Genomic DNA, 9,664 nt, shown 5'->3' with positions numbered 1-9,664 from the left:
TTATACTGTAAAGATACAAATCCGGTATTAAAATACCTGGTTTTCGTCAAAACATCAAAGACTTTCGAAATAAAAAAATGTTTTTGCTTTCAAAAAGAATTTCTAAAAGTCCTTAAAAATATTGTTGATTTTTCCTGCATTTTGTTATTAGGGTGGATTAATATTGGTTTGTATTTTTATACCGTAAGAATACAAACCCAGTATTAAAATACCCGATTTTCGTTAAAACATAAAAAAAAAAAATATTTTCCAAAAAATGTTTTTTTGTTTTAAAATACGGCCTAGTCTCTCCAATATATATATATAAATATTATAACCTCATATTTTCACACAACAAAGGAAATTTTCAAAACAATATATGTATTAACATGCATTTTGGCTTTGATAACCAGTTTATTTAAGCCATGAGAACTAGGCCAATATTTCAAAAATTCTAAAAAAAATCTTTTTGTTTTCCTTTTAATTGGGATTACGAATTTATACGTAAAATGTATTCCTAAATATTTTTTTTTTGGTATAGACGTTTGAACGGTTAGGATTTTACCCGATAAGATAAAAGACCTTCTTACTGAGGAGGATTTTTCTTGAACCATAGACAGACCAACGACTAGAAGTACAATAACACCTTAGTTTTTATCAGACAATCAAACAATGCAGCTTACCTTAGGTAAGGCGTATTTGGGGTGCTGATACCTTCCCTTTACGCAACCAGTCCCCGTACCCGATCTCTGAGACCAGTTAGGGTTCCTAGTGACCAAAATACTAGGTGGCGACTCCCATTTCATTTTTCTACCAATAAAAGACAGTATTTTCTTGTATCCCCATAGATATAGATAGATTTACATTGCAGATTAAGAAAATGGAAACAACTATATAATTTTCGCCGCGACGCCGCACACGTGCGACAACAATTTTTTTTCTTCTGAGATCTAACTTGAAAATTTTCAATCTTGAACAAGATTACAAATGCATTTTGAAATTTCAAAATAACTAACATTTAATTTATAACAAGGAACTAACTTATGGTTTTCAAAAACATAATGACTAACTTATAAAATCATAAAAAATGCATAGACTAAATAATAATTTACTCTAATTATTATCTCTTAAAACCTCTAACTTAATAGGAATCTGTATGGTTATGACATAATTTTTCTACAAAACCGAGCCTTTGTATAAAAGGAAATTCCAATTAGATGCTTTTAGTTCAAAGAGCAAAACAACAAGGTATAAAAAGCATAGCAAAAATAACTTAACTGTAAATAAACCTAGCTAACCAAAAGTCAGATCAATAGAAAGGCAGTACATGACCAACAATTCACAGCAAGTAACTACTGCCTTCCCAGCAACAATCAAAATAAATTTGTAGTTAATTGATATATTATTTAGTCACCTCCAAGTTTCATTTTGGTCTTAATGAAAGAAAATCATTCAATTAATTTTTTTATACAAACTCGCATTGAATAAGGAAAGAAAAAAGACAGTCCTATGCCCATAAAAGTTAATTGAACATAACCAGCATCATGTTCACATGAACCTCTAAAACTAGGATCTACAAGGAACATAAATTTAAATATAGATATCTTGTCCGAATGAAAGGCAGAGTTCCAATTAATTGAAAAGATTAGGATAGGTATGCCCAACAGATAAATTCCAAGATACTAGTTTATCAATCAATACAAAGTTACACCACCATTTTAATTGATCAAAGTATGATATAATTAAACAACCATCTAAAAATGGAGCAAAATAGACTTACCTTAGCCCCAAAAATCAATGGCCAAGGTGGAGATTTTATTATTGCAACCCAATCAGACTTAACCAACTTTATTGGTTTATATTGTGATCCAATAAACTATTCATATTACTTGAAAAATAAAAAACATAAACAGTATGTTAAATCCATCCAACTATAACCATTGTTAGTCTTTAAAACAAATCCAAGTTAAACCATAAAAAATAGAAAGAATATCAGCATTGGTAGCTCCTAAATCAACCATCCACCACCATAAAGAATTTTATACTTGATTAATGGAAGAATATGCTGAAAATTTATAACATGATTGAATATTTCATTAGTGAGAAACATGAGGACAGAACAAAATAGGTTGTGTAAACCTTATTCTAAATTACTAAAAAACTTTCCTGAAGAACAAGTTTATTCGTCAATGTAAATTAATTTAAAAGAAACAAACTTTTTAATGCAGTTCTCAAGAAGTAATCAGAGTATACCCTACTTGTAAAAGCTGTTCAATTTTGAAATTTAGGAAATATAATACAAAATAAATCTGCTATAAGAGTAACAAGAAATTTCCATCAATTGCTCTTTTCCAGACACTTGAATTTATGAACCGTAACCCTACAAATTAAATTGGAGGTTTTGATAAATTTTCAATTAAACATGCATAATTAGGTTATAGATTATGGTAAAAACATTTCATAAACCCTTATATTATCGAAGGAATAGCCTAAAACCATTATTCAAACAATAAAAAAAACATTGTTACCTGTGTTCTTGAGTTCTAGGTGAGCGAGATGAATCTACAAGACAGAATAACACCTGAGATTGGGAAAGATAGGTTAAAAATTTTTAGTGTAAGTTAAATTGCAATAGAGAAAAACAAAAACTCTAAATTAATTACCTGAATTATTGAAGAAAAGAGTGCAAAACCCCACCCATTTACAAAGAGAAGGGGTAAATCATGATGTTCGATAGTGATAATGATGGGTCCGGTGGGATGTTGCCATGGGTCTGTATTTTTGGTGGTTTACAGAGAAAAATTGAATATGTTAAAATAAAGGAGAAGAAGATGAAGAACAAAATTAGGGATGTTGAAGACAAAGTTTGGGACAAAGGAAAATCAAATCGATGAAGAAAAAGTGATTTTTCTACAGTTATGGATGTTATTAGGGATGAAGGAGATCCACTCAAAGTTAATTAATTTTCAGTTGTTGGTTTCTTTATTCTCTGTTTACGTTTCTAAGGGGAGTACAAGTGTATAATTAGCAATGACAGCAGAATTAAACAGTTGAGATTTTATCATATCAAAATTAATTAACAGTCTATATAATTTTGGTTTTATATTAAGATTTAAATAATTATTTTTTCAATTAGCAACAAATAATTTGTTGCAAAATTTATGTTGCCTTGAGCAACGAATTTTCCGTTGTTAAAGCTTGCTAATATTAAAAAAATAATATATGTGTAATCCGTTACAAATCTGTTACTGAATTTAGTAACTGAATTATCCGTTGTTAAATTTAGATGCTAACAACCCTTGTTTTTAGTAGTATCAGCATATCAAAATAATCTAAAAATATAAAAATAAAATTTAACAGAAAAATATTCAAAATTTAAGGGAACATGGTTTAAACCGTATTCCCAAATGGACCCTAAATCATTCCTCCATACCAACATCTTTTAAACTTGATGGCCTAAGTTACCTAGTATGGTGGCCACAATTTCAGTCATTTCATATTAAAAATGACCTCTTAGGATTCGTGGAAATTTCATCCAAGTTCCTCTTAGGATTCATGTTTGAAGAGAAATACTTAGAGATATTCACTTGTGAGTGAAATGCAACCAAAAATGAGGCATGTATATAAACTGGGGAAAGAAGAAGAAGAAAAGGGTGTAGCTTATATATGGAATTAAAGTGGCATTGAACTTAAGATTCTTCATATTCGAACCTTTTTATTAAAAAAAAAAAAAAAAACAACAACAATTATGTCGTCAAGCACGTCTATTCATCTTTAAATGATCTTGCTAGGTCCACAATAAATTTAAAGTGATTGGGTCTAAATTGAAAAGCTAAAGCATTTGAAAAGCCAAGTGTGATAAGCAAGAATCCAAAAATCATTGAAGAAAGCAGCATTTGATCTCTGGGGTCTGATCCCTCTGTGTTCGCCTCCACAATCCACACACAACGCTTGTCTAATCGGCTTGTTCTTATTACCAATCCTTAAAGCCACCGCTCCAGCTTCTTCTTCTTCTTCTTCTTCTTCTTCTTTATGTTTATTTGATAATGTGATGGATGATATTTTTTTAATTGAAATTATATATTTTTTAGTTTTTACAGTAAAGACATTTTAAACAAAATCTCAAACCACAAAAAACAAACATTCTTCATAAACTTTATAAAAAAAACAATTATAATAAATACGGTATGTATATGTCGATAACAAACAGGTGCAAGACTTTTGTTGGTTAGTTTGATTGTGAGTTTTGCCTTTCATTCTTGTCCCCCCCCCCCCCCGGTTTAACCTATAGCTAGGGGGACTCTCCTATGTAGCTTCACAATGATTTATTCCGGTGGGTATTTGCTTTAATTACTATGTCATTAATCATATTCGTTCCTTTTCCTTACTTTTGCTTCATACGTTATAATTTTCTCTGAGGGTCAGGGTCGGTCCATTAATACTCATGGAAAGGTCGATCTGATCAAGACCATCAGTCTATATTGGCGGACGCGGCACCATCAAGATTCACAATCTTCAAGGCTTGAGTGAGAGGGTGGCATACGGTCACCTCCTTTAGTCGAAAGGGTCCTTTTTTATGGGAATCTTGATGATGCTGCATCGGCAAATATGTGACTATTCTTCTCTACTGTTGCATACCAATTATGTCCAGCAAGCTCTTCGATTTGATCAAAGGTGGAGTGTAAGTCAACTGTCAAGCAAAAACCATGGAGGTAATATTTCCTCAACATGTCTCAAGCTGCTTGTTGGATGAATAAATTGTGTAGATTAAGCTATCATGTCCTTAAGTGATTTTCGCCTGCACAACCTGCTTGCTTATCGTTTCCATCTAAGTGAGACTTCATAAGCTGGTCTCAAGCTGCTTGCTTAAATTTCTTGGCATGGTTTACAGCTTTTAATTAGTTCTTAGAGAATCACTGAATAGTCAATATATAGAGATCATATGATTATCTCTAAACTATTGTAATGTTTACTGTTTTAATAGAATGATTACTCTCCACTTTTATGGCATCAAAACTGCACCCAGAAACGTTATGTAGAAGGTTCTCGAAAGACTTGATTTCGTGCTTATAATAAGCTCTTTCTTTCTTTCTTGGATTCAGAGGAGAGCATTTAGCTCGATGATCATTTTTTTTATTTTTAAAATATTGTTTTCAGGTTATGGTTATCCAATCTAGTTCTTGCTCGGTTCTCGTCTCCCATAATTTGGTGATTTACTCGAGTGTTTATCTGCTGCATTTCAACGGAAGTGTGCATTTCAACGTTAGTGATAAAACTCAGACCAAGTAGGTCAATCTCGAGCCTGCTTGGCGAGTTAAACTAAGTTTGGTATGGTCCTAACTTATATTTTTTAAAAAAAAATCATTTTAAAATTAATTAAATTTAACATGATTAACATGATTCCTTAAATCAAAAACTCAATCAAAATTCACTTTGATTTATTTAAAACAATATCGTGTTTTGATAATTTTATAAAAATTAAAATGAATTAATCTGCATCAATTTGAGTTAACTGATATACTCGTGACTTGTACCAGGTTGTGACTAATATTTTTAATTCATTTTTATTTTTATTTTTATTAATTTTTATAGTGTTTTTTTTTTTAAAAAAAAAATTATTGGATTGAACACGTATCACAATCCTATGAATTTAAAAGATATTATTTAACACCAATATTCATCAATTTAAATAAAAAAATTGAGATTAAGATTAAGATTAAAAAAAAAAAAAGTATTGGTACAATGAAGAATAGAGTGACTGAAATCTTAAACATAAAATTAAGAATTACCCTTTTCCAATTCACTCCAATTAAGGCAAACTGCGGACATTCCAACGCTAGGTGAACACGTACAAGGAGCTTAATCAATATTGTTCACAAAAATTGAGGTGTTTAACGGATACAGTAAGGCCTGTCAATCCTGCGTCAAATTCGGTATAATAGAACTGTCATGAAATTTTGCTTCACCTAATGTTGTATACCTGCTATATCAATTAAAATTTTGCTGTAATTTCAAATTGCGATATTAATTTAAATGTTGCAATTATGAAACACAATATTATTTAGATTCTCAAATAATAACATATAAAAATGTATTATTTCATCAAAACCTTTTGTTAATGTGTTAATTCACTATTTATTCTAATTGTATGGATTAATTGCACAATTTGTCAGCTCTAGGCGCACCACCCATTTTGTCTTGGTGCATCCATGGTATAAAGATTAATGACCCTATTCAAGCTCTAGCAAGAATTGAATAGGTTAAACCAAATTAAATTTTGAAATTTTTTTTTTAAAAAGTTAAAATGGTTTTATTTTGAAAAAAATAAAAGTCAAATTTGACCAAGTTTTTTTCAAGTTATGAGTTAATTTGTCAGATTATCTAGATCAAACCAGATTAATTTTTAATTTTTTTAAAAACCCTACTCAAATCAAGAATCTAGTCGGTCATGTTCCCAGTTGATTTATCAGGTCGGGTTTAATAAATGCAGCACTCCCACCAGGTTGGTTTTTTTAGCAAGGGGGTAAGTTGCACAAGTTGACACTTGCAAGTACTATATATGGTAAAGAGCTGTGTGGTAGGTTTTACCAGCCATTGATGACCTGCACAGTAAGTAAACTGTAGTTAACAAGAGATGAGCCAAGTTCAAGCGTCATCCTTCCCTTTTGTGTTTCGATATATGAGGTAATTACGTAAATGGAGCCAACAAGATGAACTGTAAAGAGTCTCTCTGATGCTTTCGTTTAAAACAAATCAGTGGACCATTTGTAGACACAAAATTATGGAAAGTTTGACCTGCTGTTCTTATGGAGTGTAGCAGAGAGGGATCCATGGTTTCACAAGTCTTCCCTTCCCCGTCCTGAGCCTGACCATCCCTTGTGCAGCTCACATGTCTCCATGTGGTTCTCCCAATACGTGCATATACTCAAGCTCCCATGATTCACCTACGAATTTGCTGAGCCCACAGAGTCTTAGAATAAAAAAAAAATCCAAGAAGATTAAAAAAATAGATGCGTTGTGTACCCAGGAGAACATACCATGTGGCTAGATTTTGACTCCTCTATTCAATCACTCTGACCTGTGGGATTAGTGGAATATTTGACCGTTGTTTTGAGAAACTTTTATTAGTTTATAATTTCACCTCAATTTAAGTACCATTTGATTATTGATTCAGGGTTTGCTCTTCCTTGATTTCAAGTTCAAAACATTGTTAATTATTAAAAATTTATATGGTTATTAATTTTAAAATTTATAAAATTAATTAGATATACACTGACCGAATATTTATATTAATAATAATAAAAAAAACAAAAAAAAAAACATTTTGATCATGTACTGGTCTGGCTTTAAATATTCTCGTGAGTACACCATCTTTTTAGTTTTTTGAAGTTTGATGTCCAGCAACGGATGACGCAGAGCACAAACCAATTTCATCACATGGTGAGTTTCAGAAGAGCACCGTTGATGAATTAATAATTTGAGGTAACTTTAAATTTCATTTTTTATTTGTTCTATTACATAAGATTTTGATTAATTCAAGAACGTTTAGCTTCATTTCTACTGACCCAATGGGTTGCAGTACAATCTCTTGTATTATTTAATGGTTAGGGTGACCTAGCTAGAACATTCAGGACGAAAGACACGATATATATATATATATATATTGCTTTGGTGATTCACGGATATCAAGCTAGCCTAATATGGCATCCTTCACAGGCACCGAAACTCTCTGCTCTAATGTAACCAAAAATCCCAGGAGAAGAATCCTAGGAGAAGAAGAAGAAGAAGAAGGGAAGAAGTTTGAGCATCCAAGGCATTTTCCGAGACAACTTCCTTCTTTTTTTCGAATTGATTTTTCTATATATTTTTTCAACAAGTGTGTTTAAACAGAAGATTAAAAACATCATGTGGGAATTATTTTTCTATATGGATTTTTTCTATGTTTTAGAAAAATTGACCCGCTTTCTATTTTTATTTGAAATGAGTTAATTAATATAAGATTAAATGACCCTAACTCCATTCAAAAGGATTGTTCCGTTTTATATTTTTGTTTGTCGATCGTATGATCCAAATATTTATGTCATGAAGTCCAACGTTTTGTGTTTTTTCTAGAATGTTTCTAATCGGAGTTCATTTTGTAAAACACCTGTAATTGGAATGTGTGTTTTAATATATATAAAAAAAATGGTGACATGAAATATGAATAATTTATATGGCTATGACTTTTCTTTTCTTTTGTTTTTTTAAAAAAAGAGTGTAATGAAATTTGATGGTTTAATCCAATGACTTGTTGACCGAAGACTTGGTTTAAGCTGGGATTTTAAATAAATTGAGTAGAAATTGATATAATTTGACTTGGCAAGCCAATACGTAAAATTATTTACCTGTCAAAACCTATCTTAAATGATCTTATCAAGCAATATAAATTAACTTGCTTAATTTATTAATCAGATTAGCCGTTTCATAAAACCATATCAAATTTAATTAAAAGAAAACTATTCATTATAAGTGTTTAAAAGTGTGGTAAATATTAGTTTTTTAAAAGTATATTTTACTTGAAAATATATCAAAATAATATTTTTATTTTTTTAAAATTTATTTTTTAATATCAACCATTCAAAACAATTTAAAAACACTAAAAAAATTTAATTCAAAACAATAAGATTTTTAAATTTTAATAATAAAAAAAAACAGGTTAAAACCTGCAAAAATATGACCTTAAACTTTTACAAGCGAAGGAAGGAGCCCAACTTCTGAAATTCGACGCGTATTGAACGTGCTCCAAGGCCACGGGCAGTAAACGTTTCAATTATTAGACCGACCCCTGTCCTTCGTGGAACAATGAGCACAACCCTCTTCACATAACCAGCTCATATCTGTCTACTGAGTACGAACCTCTCTGTATGGATTGTATGGTGACCGTTTTTTAAAATTAAAAAAAAATTAACCCATAATGGAGCTCTGTACGACAGCAGTGTCTAAAAATTAAATGATGGATCTCCGAGGGGGAGGAAGGAGGTTCAAGAATCAGGAAGTCACACAGTAAGAATACAGACCTTGAGACCTCAGAACCAGCCAATAACATGATGCCATGAGAGGTAAAAAAAAAAAAACATGGATGCAAGGTGACCAAAATATACAAAAAAAAAAAACAAAGAATTTCAGCACCAAATGAAATACTGGTTCACATCTTGAAACCCGAATCGCCATTACAATATATAATAAAAAACCCACTCAGAGCGAGTCCCATCCTCGATCTTATCTCTCTCTCTCTCTCTCTCTCTCTCTCACACACACACACACACCAACTCTTGCGCACTCTCACACGTATATAGAACATACATAGAAGAATCATATCACTTGCTGTTAGTAGCTAGTCACTTGTAGCTTCTAAGGTTCTTCGTAGATGGATGAAGAAAGTGGAAAGTCATCAAAGAAAGAAGGTTCATTCTTCTTTCACGAGAAGTTTCTCGACTAAAGAGTTCATCATTCCAAGGCTCCTCTCTGAGGACCTCGTCCCTCAAGAGCTCTCTCCAAAGTGCCCTCTTCCAAGGAGCTTCTCATTTTCAAAAAACTCTTCTATTTCACATAAATGTAGTAGCTTAGCCAAGGAACAGAAGGCAAGGTTTTTATATCATGAGGCGCTGTGTTGCCATGCTTGTTTGTTGGCACAAACATGGTGATT

This window comes from Populus alba, chromosome 1, assembly GCF_005239225.2.
Source record: "Populus alba chromosome 1, ASM523922v2, whole genome shotgun sequence".
Classification (NCBI taxonomy): domain Eukaryota; kingdom Viridiplantae; phylum Streptophyta; class Magnoliopsida; order Malpighiales; family Salicaceae; genus Populus; species Populus alba.
Note: the sequence above shows the minus strand (reverse complement) of the source record.